The sequence below is a fragment of the Lycium ferocissimum genome, chromosome 3 (assembly GCF_029784015.1).
Source record: "Lycium ferocissimum isolate CSIRO_LF1 chromosome 3, AGI_CSIRO_Lferr_CH_V1, whole genome shotgun sequence".
In the NCBI taxonomy this organism is placed as follows: Eukaryota; Viridiplantae; Streptophyta; class Magnoliopsida; order Solanales; family Solanaceae; genus Lycium; species Lycium ferocissimum.
In genome coordinates, this window is record NC_081344.1 from 10,997,033 (window position 1) to 11,011,047 (window position 14,015).

Consider the following 14,015-nt stretch of genomic DNA (forward strand, 5'->3'; position numbering starts at 1 on the left):
AGATCTAGTTTAAATACAGAGTCTAAGGGAAACGATCACATTTTGAAGTGAATGAGATCCCTTGTGCTTCCAGTTTGAGACTTGTACCTCGGGTTGGCTAATGTTTTGAGGATTTGTGGGACATGGTTCCTCTGTGGTAGCACCGTCATCTTTTTCATGAGAGGCCTGACCTTCAAGATTGATTTGTTCAGCCTTAGGAGTACCTGATACAACATCAGCTAATCGATGTTCAGTTTTATGAGGAGTAATGGAAGAATAAGGTTTTTCGCCTTCTTCATCATCCTGTTTCACTTGACTCATCAAATCAGCCTTTCTATTAGGAAGTTTAATTGCCTCATCATGAACTTTTGAAAATTTCCCATCTTCTGCTTCATCATCCTGTGTGCCTTTATCATCCAAGTTGTTTGATTCATCAAAGATCACATGCACACTTTCTTCAATACACTGAGTTCTGTTGTTGTAGACTTTGTAAGCCTTAATGTGTGAAGAGTAACCAAGAAAAATTTCCTCATCGTTTTTCGAATCAAACTTTCCCAAAGCTTCCTTACCATTATTAAGAACAAAGCATTTGCAACCAAAAGCTCTTAGGTAAGTCAGCTTGGGTTTTTTCCCATTGAGTAATTCATATGGAGTTTTATCAAGCAGGGACCTGATCATGCACCTGTTTATCAAGTGACAGGAGGTGTTAACAACTTCAGCCCAAAAACTTTTAGGAACACCACTGGCTATTAGCATTGTTCTAGCCATATCTTCAAGAGTTTTGTTCTTCCTCTCAACAATGCCATTTTGCTGAGGTGTCCTTGGTGCAGAAAAATTATGGCTTATGCCATTTTCAGCACAGAATTCATCAAACTTTGCATTTTCAAACTCAGTACCATAGTCAGATCTGATACTGACAATCTGATTCCCAAGTTTCACTTGAGTTTGTTTCACAAATGCAACAAAGACACCAAAGATTTCATCCTTGGTTCTCAGAAACAAGGTCCAAGTAAATCTTGAGTAGTCATCAACAATGATAAAAATGTACCTCTTTCCGCCTCTACTTGAAATTCTGATTGGCCCACAAAGGTCCATATGAGAAGTTCAAGTGGCCTCGAGGTTGTTATCGCTTTCTTTGGTTTGAAGGAGGATCTGACCTGCTTTCCTTTTATGTAAGCATTACACACGCTGTGATTAGGAAAATTGATTTTTAGCAGCCCACAAAAACCAGGTCCTTCACAATCAATTTGTTCAGTAGTGTGAAGCTTGCATGCCCCAAGCGTCTGTGCCATAGGTCAGTGTCATCATCAAGAGTACTGAGGCATGTCAGATCATTTCCATTTAGAGAATCAAAATCTGTCACATAGATGTTCTTGTATCTTCTTGCTATCAGAACCACTTCTCCAGATTTGATGTTGGTGGTAGTGTAGGAACCGTATGAGAATTTCTCTTCATTTCCTCTATTACAGATTTGAGAGACACTCAGCAAGTTGTATTTCAAGACATCCACATAGTACACGTTTTCAATAGCATGCGAGTGTGTCTTGCCAATTTTTCTAACGCCAAGAATACAATCTTTCTTGCCATTTCCAAACGATACACTCCCACCTTGAAAGGCCTTGAGTGAGAGAAAATTCTGCATATTTTCAGTCATATGTTTTGAGCAGCCACTATCCATGTACCATTTTTTATTGCTTCCGCTCACTCCAGCCTGCCAACAGAGTCATTGATTAGATTTAGGAACCCAAGCCAGTTTGTGTCCCTTGAGATAATAAAAGAGGTGAATCAGACTCCTTTTAGTCCATGCAGGTAATCCAGCTTTTCTTTTTCAGGAACCAGGTCCTTTTGTTGTAGATTCCTTTGCAATAAGTTTCTTATTTTTCTCAAGAACTTGAATTTTGGCTCTGCATGCATTTTTGTAATGATCTATTTGACCACAGTGGGTGCATAACCAATTTTCAGAAGTAGTAACATACTTTCTATGAGGATTATAAGGAGATTTGGATTTTTGAAAGCCAATACCTTCCCTACCTCCTGTGTTGTTCTTGTACATAGGCGCAACCACATAGAGGACCAGATCCAGTGAAGCGACTTATCTAGATCATGTTTCACCTTCTTTAAGTTTTCTTAAAGCCATTTATTTCTTTCAAGCTCAGTAGTGAGATTCATTTGGCCTTTTTAAGTTGATTTTCAAGCTCAAACTGAATCTCACTAGTTGTTTCCTTTGCTCTAGCGGGGGTATCCATCCATCTTTTAACTTGATTTTTTAACCAAGAGTTTCTGCTAGACACTTCATCAACTGTTCCTTCAAATTTGTGATAGTGTCTACAATGTCATTTCTCTCTTGTTCTATTTCACATAATTCTTCAGTTAAAACATATTTTTCTTTTATGAGACTGTGGTATACATCAATTAATACATTAGCTAATGACATCAACTTTTTTTTAGAGTAATTTTTTAAGTTTTCATGAACTTCAAGAAAGTTTACCTCATCTTCATTGTCATCACCATCATCAGATTTGGCCATAAGTGCAAATATTGACTCATATTTTGAAGGTCCATCGTCAACAGCCATAATAGAAGCATCTCCTTGATCATCTTCATCTTCAGATTCACTGGAGGGGTAGCCAGAGTGTTACACCCCGTAGTTTTGTACGCTGAGATCCGTTAGGCGTTAGTTGTTCAATTGTAAACACTGGAGTTATTTTCTAGGATATATGAGATTATATGCACCTATCTTATGATTATGATGGTTTGAGTTCATGTAATAAGTTATGGAAGGATTGGAGAACAAGTGAATTAAGGAAATTAAGTTTGTTGGAACTTTGGAGAAAAGATGGGCAAGGTTTGTACGATAATTTTGGTCTAAATTTAGAAAGGAATATCTCCTAGTATATTAGGAGTTTTGAAGCGAAACACAAGCCTAAATTGAAGCTCGGGAAGTCTAGTTTCCAACGCAACAAACCGCGTGTCGATTCGACATCGGAATCAAACGTTATGAACATTTCAAGATGGACTGTCAGAACAGAGATTAACCCTGCACGAACGCGCCTGGATGTGGCGCGAACGCGTAGAGGAGCAAGGGCAACGCAACACGAACGCGCCTCAAGGTGGCGCGAACACGCAAAGCAAAATTTAAGTCGGTGCAAACCGACTCTAAAACACTATATAAAAGGGGGTTTACCCCTTATTTTCATCCAATAACCCCTCAAAAACATCCCAAACTCTCTGGAATAGTCCCTCAACTTCCATCCATACCCAAATCAAGTGTAATCTCGGGAATTAGGTCCGGATAGCGTATGGTTGTGATCATAGTATCGTATTGCGGTGAATCTTGGCTTGGATTCAAGGTGAATATTGAAGATATTGCGGTTCTAGTGGGAACAAGGTGTGAATCTCTCCTTATTGATATTGATTTAGGTTTATTTATGGAGATAGAGCTATTAAATGGTCGTATAATGAATTTGTTGGTTGAGAAATCGGATAAACATCATGTGGGATGTTTTATGGAATATTCTGGTATTGATGATGATGTTGTTGATATTAGTGTTTTTGTTGTTGTTGGTTGTTGGTATTGTGATTTTGGGCTAGGGATATAAACAAGGGAAATGCTGCCTGGATTTCGACAGATTTTAAAAGGATTTAATTTGAAGGCTTAAGATAAGCCTAACAATAATATGAATTCTCTTGAATGTAGATTTACGAGCTTGGGAGGATAAGCGTTAAGTACTTAAGGAGACCAAAAAGGTATGTTAAAGCTGTCCCTTTCTTTCTAAAGGCATGATTCTCATCTCTATGAACCCATACATGTTTTCCATAATATCCCTATTCCTAAAAAACTAGAAGTTCATGATTCTCAAAGTTCTTATGATGCTAAAGATAGATGTTTTCTATGATGATAATGATGATGATGATGATCCCATTTATGGAAATTCCAAAACTTATGGTTTTGATGCTTTTATGGGATTATAGAGTGTATTTCATGATTTTCTTGATTTTATTCATTGTTGTTGATCTCACCTTAAGTTACTTGTTCCTTCAAGGTGAGATATAGTGACGATGATTGTTCCATAATATAAATCGGAGGTTACCGACCTTACGTCACTCCGATAAAGTAGTAGCTTTTATTTGGGCTCTCATGCATATTACTTATATTATATATGTATATATGGGATATGGGAAAAGGGTGAGACGTTATATACGCATTACCACTTGATCAGTTGGTATATTATGATATCGTCCCAGATGCGGGATGTATGGGTATGGATCGGGCCGTTCGTTCCGTGGCAACATATATAATGATGATATGATATATGGATCGGGCTGTATGTTCCGCAAAGAATATAATATATTTATGGATCGGGCTGCACGTTCCGCAGTGCTATTATGTTATATATGTTTGAAAAATATTTTTTTTTAAAGGCTAAGCATACATGGTATCCGCCTTTAGAGGCAATCAGATGTACAGGTTATCTCTTTATCTCATGTTATCCATATCTCTTGTTATGTTGTTATTCATGTCTTACATACTCAGTACATTATTCGTACTGACGTCTTTTTTGTTGCGGACGCTGCGCTCTTGCCCGCAGGTAGATAGGGAGACGGATCCAACCCCTACAAGCTTCATCAGTGGAGTCTCAGAAGCGCTCCATTTGCTTCGGAGCTGCAGTTTATTGGTATTACTCTTTTGTGTATATACTTGGGCATGGTGGAGTCCTTCCCCATCTTTATGGATTCCTGTATTCTATAGAGGCTCGTAGACAGATGTATGTAACTAGATGTTCCATGACCTTATCAGTCATATTGTTGTATAATAATTTGGCAACCTTGTTGGCTTATGTTTATGGGCATAGTTGTAATGATTATATAGAGGTGTGTTATTATCTGGTGATACACGCTCTTACAGAGTATGGCGCCCATGAGTTATCTTTGTGGTCCACTTAGAAATGATTATGAGATGTATGTTCAAAGGTGCTCGGTAGGTTAGCTCTCGGTTCCCGTCATGGCCCTCTGGTTGGGTCGTGACACGAGCCGTTTCACGAAGTTGTCGCCTTCTCTTCTTTTGAATTTTCTATCGGGAACAAAGTTCCTCTTTCTTTGCTTTTCGGAGAGTTGTTCTTGTAATAGTCCTGCTTGTGGAGAGGACACTCTTTGATGAAATGTCCAGGTTTCCCACACTTGTGGCAGCGGTCATTTCCTTTGGAAATTTTGCTTGTGTTTCCTTTCCTTTGGAACCCACCATTTTTCCGATGTTTCCTTTCCTTTGGAACCCACCATATTTTCGAACCATCTTTTGAAATCTTCTAGTGAGATAAGCCATGTAAGATTCATCATCACTAAACTCACTTTTAGCAGAAGCCTTGAGAACTAGAATCTTCTCTTTTATTGGCTCCCTCTTTTCCAGATCCTATTGTCTTTTTAACTAATAGGTTTTAAAATTTGCAATTAGCTCATCCATGGTCAGTGTTTTCAAGTCCTTGACTTCAGAGATAGCATTAACTTTGCTTTCCCAAGAGCTAGGCAATAGATTGAGTATTTTACGCACAAGTTTGTTTGTTGGAATGGTTTCACCAAGGGAATGAAGTTCATTGTTTATGGAGGTGAACCTGGTATGCATATCCTGAATGGACTCACCATCCTTCATCTTAAAAAGTTCATACTCTGTGGTAAGTATGTCTATTTTGGACTGTTTTACCTAACTTGTTCCCTCATGAGCAATTTGAAGAGTATCCCAGATTTCTTTTGTAGATTTACAGGATGAGATATGATTGTACTCGTCAGGTCCAATACCGCAAACAAGAATTTTCTTTGCTTTCTAATTCTTTTCTACAACATTTCAGTCAGCCTCAGTATACTCCTTACTCATTTTTGGATATGTTACGAAACTAGCCAGATCTATCTTCATAGGAATATGAGGACCATCACATATAATGTCCTATAACTCAGAGTCCTCAGCCATGATGAAGTCATGCATCCTTTCTTTCCACCACCCATAATACTTTCCATTGAATCTTGGTAGTCTTGTGTTAGACTGTCCTTCCTCTAGGTTTGGTGGAGTAGCCATGAGAAAGATCTTTTCTAGGTGTTAACCTTATAGAAAGAACCTGCTCTGATACCAATTGATAGAATATAAGAGTCCACCAAACAGTATAGAGAACCAGGTTCTCTATCTGTTCCCTTGAGTACGACAGAAAGTAAATAACACAAGATATTTACGTGAAAAACTCCTTGCTCAAGGTATTAAAAATCACGACGCTCAAACTTCACTATAAACGAGCAACTTCAGATTACAACCTATTGCAACCTAGCTCTTAATCCCCCCCCCCCCTACAATAACTATATTGCACGACCTTTACAACAACTCTATTGCAAAGAACACACCTTGACTAACTCTAACCAAGTAAACAAACTCAGAATGGTTGATAATCTGTCCTACTATTACACTTCTTAAAAGCTGTGTAGGTATACAAGATAAGGAACAAATGAAAAAGACTCAACAAACCTAAGGACTTAAGACATCTTCAGTGATTGGAACTAGTCCTTCTATTTGTTGCAGCTTTGTTCTTGAGAGCACTTGAGATGCTGTGGCTAGCACTTGAGAAGAGAGTAATTTTCAGATTTGCAAGTGTTAGGTTTTCACTTGTAACATGTTTTTATATAGGTGGAGCAAGTGTTGATATGAAAGGGACATTTCATTTGTATTGTCCACTAGCAGCCTGCAGTTGTGCTACTACACTGCTGCCAGTCGGTATAGTGTCATCAGCTTGTATAGTTGACCCTGCAACGGCTAGAGAACATGTTCCCATCTAGTTCCTCTAAAAGCATATATGGTTCCTCGAGCACGTTTGTTACATCATCAAAATACAACATAGTCATAATTCATCACCGAACAACGACCTTATAGAATTCGTTATCAACTGTACGTGTTGCATCAGCATATTGGCCATCAATTCTGCCCATGATAGTTAAAACTATGATTAAGTAATTTAATACGATGAGTCGGTGTGAGCATTTTTGTTTGTTTGTTTGTTTGTTTTTTTGTTTTTTTTTTTTGTGGTTTTTGTTTTGGATAGTAACAACTAACAACTACAAGGCAAAAATTAAGGAGGCAGAAGCAGCAAATTAGAAGCCGGTATGCATCTATGATCATTGCAAACCACATAATTGGTACTTCTTATAAACAAACTAATTCAAGATTCTTAACAAGACAAGAAGAAGATCACAAGCCATTTAATTTCCTAACTAATTAAAGTTAATCCATAGATCATAAATTTAATCAAAGGGGGATTCAGCAAAAACTGAAACTTTGACAACAGAACCATCTCTAATGTTGTAAGAAAACAACTGCTTATGATTTTGCAATTCAGCAGAAGAATGGTGAAGAGAAAAATAATCATCATTTCCCCACATCCATTTTATTATCTTTAGCAAATCTCCCACTTTGTGTGTCTCTTTCATCTCCACATAAAACTCTGATAACGGAGATTCCACTTTAATCTTCATTCTTCAAATCTCTCCCGCGTAAAAGAAAAGAAGAAAAAATAAAAAGAGCAGTTTGGTTTAGTTTCACATAAGTCTGAAGAATGACTTTAAAGCAGTCTGATCAGAAATTCTTATGTTACCAACTTTAATTTAAATAGCTAGGATACGATAAGCATGAAGTGCATGATGTATACTTGGTGACGTGTACATGATATTTTACGCAATTAATCTTCTTAAAACGCAATTATAGGTAATAGTGTTTAATAAGTATTAATTAATTAGTAATTTAAATTAAATGGTAAGTAATAAACTAGAACAACTAGAACAAGTATTATGTCTCACTCTCAAACAAGTTGGGGTTGGGCTATATGAATCGGCACTTCTTCATTAAGTGACAATTTAATATTATCATCATATTAAATAAAATAAAATGAAAATTAAGTAGTTAAATGTATATAAAAATAATAATAACAATGCGTGGTACTTGCACTTTTTGATGAATTTGGCCATTTTCAGTCTTATCTAATTAGGTATGACCACACATCCATTACAATATCCTGGACAAAGTTCAAAACACTGTCATGGAATTTCACTTTTATTAAGTTCGAAATCTATGATTTCAAAAGTCCGTGAAATAAACTAAAATGGAGGCCGGGTTACTTATCGTGGGCTCATTCATGACTGCAATTGCAATGTATAATTTTTGCGCGGATTACTCTTCATACGGACTAGTCTTTTATTTTTGCACCTCAAATAGCTGGTCTTTAATTTTTTCCCAAGTTTCTCATAATGAAATAAAAATGGCCAAAGTATCCTTATTCGCTGGTCTACGAAACCAGAGATTCTGGGTCGGTCCCCACCAGAGTCGGAAAAAAAATGCATAAAAACTTTGTCTTTTCGGGCAAAGTTACATAGAAACTTTATCTTATCCGGCATAAGTTCTGTAGAATTGAAGTTATCCGGCATAAGTTTATAGCAAGTTAGAAACTTTGCCTTGTCCGGAATAAGTTAACTTTGCCTTGTCCCAAATAAGTTATGTAGAAATAGAGTTATGTCGGATAACTTAATTTCTACAGAACTTATGTCGGAAGAGGCAAAGTTTCTATATAACTTGCCCGAAAAGGTAAAGTTTGCCTTGCAAAATTAGGTCATAGATAAGAGTAGGCCGAATTTCCTTTTTTGTTTTTTCAATGTCAGAGGTATTTTCGACCACTTTTTTGGAGAAAAGGACAAAAATGGTCCCTCAACTATGATAGTAGGTTCAAAATAGTCCCTTAACTATGCACTTAACGGTTTTGGTCCTTTAAGTTTGCCACAAGTTAACAAAAATGATCCCTTACCTATGAGGGTTGGTTAAAAATAGTCCCTTAAGTATGCACTTAACAGTTTTGGTCCTTTAAGTTCTCCAAAACTTAACAGTTTTAGTCTCGATAAAATATTCATCGAACTCTGTTTGTTAGATTTGATGAGAACTATGAAAAAAAGGAAAAAATTAGCGAGAACTCTAGATCGGCCAAATACCTCGAGACAAAATCGACGGACGTTAGTCGGTTATAGGAAAAAACTGAGGAAAAACCTACAGACTTGATAATGTCAGAAAATAGTGTCTCAGAACACAGAGACCGACGGACTCTATCGATTAAAATCGAGGGATTCTATTCGATAAGTAAAATACACTAGACTCGTTTTTACTGAAAACTCAAGAAAAATAAATACTTCTAGTGTAGTGATTCTTTTTTATAAAAAAAATAGTTTCTGCGCATTTTTCCTCAAAAATAACTGATGGACTTCCGTTGGTTTTCGTAAAAAACAATAAAAATTAAAAAATAGTGTCCCTCGATTTTATCCATCGGTTTCCATCCATCGTTTTTTCGCTTGTTTTTGGTAGTGACAACTTTTTTAGTTTCTGCTATTTCTAAATTACTAAAGTCTAGTGTATTTTATTTAGCTGATGGATTCCCTCGGTTTTAATTAACAGAGTCTGTCGGTCTTTGTGTTTTGAGACACTATTTTCTGACATTATCAAGTCTGTAGGTTTTTTCTTGATTTTTTCTTATAACCAACTGACGTCCGTCAATTTTGTCCCGAGGTATTTGACCGTTTCTTTAACAATGTATATCTCTAGATGTGAGTTTTCGCTAATTTTTTCCCCTTTTTTATAGTTCTCGTCAAATCTAACAAACAGAGTTCGATGAATATTTTGTCGGAGAAAAAACTACTAACTTTTGGCGAACTTAAAGGACCAAACGTTAATTGCATACTTAAGGGACTATTTTTAACCAACCCTCATAGTTAAGAGACCATTTTTGTTAACTTATGGCAAATTTAAAGGACCAAAACCGTTAAGTACATAGTTAAGGGACTATTTTGAACCTATTCTTATAGTTAAGGGACCTTTTATGTCCTTTTCTCACTTTTTTGTTACTTAAAGTGCCGAAGGACAGAAATTAAAGACCAACCATTTGATGGAAAAAAAATTAAAGACCACCCCAAGATAGGGACATTCGTGTAAATTGCCCGCAAGGTTTGTGTCTTGGATCAATGTTGTGGATCTGAACGAGCACCTAGGATCATTTGCACTTCTGCCGCTATATTGTGCAGGTCTTTAATATTTGGCCTTCAAAATCAAACTATATTGTGCAGGTCTTTAATATTTGCCCTTCAAAATCAAACTTATCTTTAGAGGGACATAAATTATCCATCATAATATCCACAACTTATGACAGCGCCTTTAATAAACTTATGTCCTTAAGGCATAAGTTCGATTTTAAAGGATAAAAAATTAAGACCAGTCCATTTGACGGACAAACCTGCAATTACAACTAGAGTATCATGGGCTAACTATTGGTGGGCTGGCCCAATTTCAGAAAGCATACTGATATTCATTTTTTTCGCGGATTTCCCTTCAAAGGCGTTGGTTTTTAATTTTTGCCCCTCAAATTGTTGGTATTTAATTTTTGCCTTCGCTTAAAAAAGTGACCGAAAATGTCCCGAGTTTCTGGGTTTGAACCCCTGCTCTTAAAGAAAAAAAAATCGTAAGGCAAGGCTTCGTGAAAATTCTGCCCTGTAAGGGTGGATTCATCTGTATTAAGATTGACATTACCTTTACTTTATGGAATTTTTGTACTCATTCGGTTTTACTTCATATAATACTCCTATTTATTACTCTTTGAGGAATTTGTATTTTTGGTTTTGTATTCAATGTTTGGTACTCGTATTGAGACCTCAAAATCAATGTCGGATTGAGAAAAAATATTACTCTAAAGATGACCCTCTCCATTCCTTATTTTTTCAACAAAAGAATTGGGACATCATGATTCGGCGGTAATTACAAAAGTAAATACTCACCCGTCTGGAATATTTACACCAAATTAATAAAGTTAATCTTAGCAACTAAAAACTAAGGAGAAATTACATATCACTTAACCATAGATAAGTACAAAGTGTATATTTAAAGACATATCTTGTATGCGATGGTTTTTTCAATTACAAATTAATAGGGAGATAACAGAATTGATCAATGTCTCTGTTACAACTTACATCAACTTAAATTTTGGTATGCGTGTTTACATTAGAGAGCTTATACTCGGGAATCAATAGATCAAGGGGTATAAATTATAAACAGCAGCATGTTTCTCTAGTAAGTGGTAGTTTGTTAGATTCAGAAATTAGGCAACTTCAAATTTTTTAATCCATGTTTTTAGTTTTTTTTTTTTAAAATGGGTTTAAAAAAAAATCAAATTTTCAAATAAAAAAAAAAACGGGTTTCCCAAATTATAATATTATTTTAAAAAAATTAACACGTAAGTGAAAAATTAAAAAAAAAAGAAGAAAATAAATAAATACACATGTGGCAAGGAGAGTGTATGTCATTTTAAATTTTAGGGGGGTAATAGGACCCTATGTGTCGACACTATTTCTTTATAACGGGGAGTTTATTTAGGCAACTCCTTGTAAATTTTCCCAAGTTATAACATTACTACTCTGTGTATTGCAATTTATGTGACACTAAATAAATTAAAAAAAAAAATACATTTTTATATTGAAAAATAATTTAACTTTACACTATTCATTTTAACAATAATCAGAAATTTTTTATATACACACAAATACTATTGCATATTCTCAAGTCACAAATTTGAAAAATCTTTCTTTATTTTTGAAACTTCCTATCAAATCAAATTACGTCATATATAAACTGAAAAAGAAATATTAAATTGCTTTTGGAAATTACGTGCATGCACCATCAAATTGATACCGAATTCAAACATAAACTGGGAAAACCAAAAGAAAGGTTAATAATCGATGGAATTTAACACAAACTAGGAAAAGTTAACACAATCAATAATTTCTCCTTTTTTTGGACCTCTCGTTCCCAGTTAGTAGTGGACTCAAAAAAAAAAAAAAACAACCATATACCTAGGTGAATTTAGAATTTTTATAATATAGGTGTACCACTAAAAAAAAAATTGGAAAAAAAAAAAAAAAATTAAATTCGGTTTAACCGAAAGTATTAAAAAAAACCGGAGATAGTTCTATGTTCCTATAAACTGAAAAAGATAAATAATTCAAATTGATTCAATCAAACATAAACTGGGAAAACCAAAAGAAAAGGTTAATAATCGATGGAATTTAACCAAACTAGGAAAAGTTCAATAATTTCTCCTTTTTTCGGACCTTTTTTAGAACATGATCGCCAACATATAATATTAAATTAATTTCAAAAAATATGTAAATAAAATATCTAATTTGACTAAAAACTGTAGATTCGCATACCCCCATAAATAAGCCTATAAAAACGTCCCTACCTATATATACCCCGTACAAGCAAACAAAAACTCACCCAATAGAAGAACTCTTTTCTCTTCAAAAAAATAAATAATGGCTGCATCACAAGCCGCTCTCCTCCTCCAAAAACAACTCAAAGACCTAAACCGGCACCCGGTGGACGGTTTCTCAGCTGGTTTAATAGACGAAAACAACGTATTCTAGTGGAGCATCACAATCATCGGTCCACCAGAAACCTTATTCGACGGTGGCTTCTTCAACGCCACCATGTCTTTCCCACAAGACTACCCTAATAACCCTCCAACGGTGAAATTCACAACGGATATCTGGCACCCTAACGTTTATGAGGATGGTAGGGTTTGCATATCGATCCTTCATCCACCCGGTGATGATCCGTATTTTTATGAGCTTGCGAGTGAGAGGTGGACACCCGTGCATACGGTGGAGAGTATTATGTTGAGTATAATATCGATGCTTACAAGTACGGTGGAGAGTATTATGTTGATGCGGCTACGGAATGGAGGGATAATGGGGTTGAGTTTGTGAAGAAGGTGAAACGTTGCGTGAGGAGGTCACAAGAGATGTTGTGACAAAAACTTACTTGACGAAAATAGAAGGTTTTGTTTGTTTTTTAGAAGTATTGCTCCCTCATTCCAATTTATGTGAGACATTTCGTATTTCGAGTTTGAAACAAGTCTTTCTTTGACTGTAATTTTGTCATATTTCTCTTAAATATATTTTGAATTATCAATTAATGCGTCTTTTAGTACTTTTTTACGTAGTATTTATATATGTAAATTTTATTTCAAAATTTTTTAAGATTTCATGCTCAAATTCATGTTCAAAATTAAACTGTTTGACTTTCGAAATTGAAATCGTGTCTCACAAATTGGGACAAAGGAATATTATTTTGGTATTGGATTAATTTGAGGGAATCAAAACTTCTGTTAAGGTGATGATTTAAAGTTTAGGGCTTTGACAAATTGGATGCGTTATGATTTGGTTTATTAGATTGTTTAAATATTTCTTGAAGTAAATTTATATTTTTATGCAGTTTAGTGATTATTTTTTCGTTTTACCAAGGTCTTATTGTCATCTTTTTCTATTTGTATCTAACGGGATACAACATTGTAGAATCGGGTTGAAAATTCATTAAAATTGCATCCATAATAGGTTTGAACCAATAATTTTGAAGAATATAATAAATTTAATATTAAGATTGCCTCTTATGATTGAAGTCATAGAGTTTAAATTCAGCTTCCGCCGTCATAGCTCCCTTCCCTTTGTTAGACAACCACACAAACTAGGACTCCCACACCCCTAGCCGTCTATTCTACTGTCAAGCAGTATCCTAGTTAGCTGTGTAGATTGACATGTAGAGTCCTACTTCCATGTAAAATATCTATAGATAGAGATAATAGAGGAAAGCATAAGTTGGTAGGTTTACTAGCTATGACTTGTTTATAAGCCAGGTGAGGCAGTCGAAGATTACAGAGAAAAGAGAAGCAAAAGCTTAACTTCTGAAAGTTATTCCAATTATAATTTTCTTCATGATATCAACGCTTAGGCTGAGCTAAAACGACACGATCCTGAAGCCCCGTTTTTTTTCACCTCTCGAAACAGCCATGGCCGCAACTACAGCACAACCTTAGCCCTCTCACCCTCTTCACTACACCAACTTATTTCAATTTGTCCCATTAAGCTAAAACCATCAAATTACCTTGTTTAGAGGGCACAAATCCTTCAGCTCATGCAAACATTAAAAA

General features: G+C 35.5%; 1 pseudogene; it reads left to right on the top strand.

The window, feature by feature from the left end:
* Positions 1–12,342: 12,342 nt before the first annotated feature.
* Positions 12,343–12,839, top strand: LOC132050940 (ubiquitin-conjugating enzyme E2 7-like; annotated as a pseudogene).
* Positions 12,840–14,015: the final 1,176 nt, after the last annotated feature.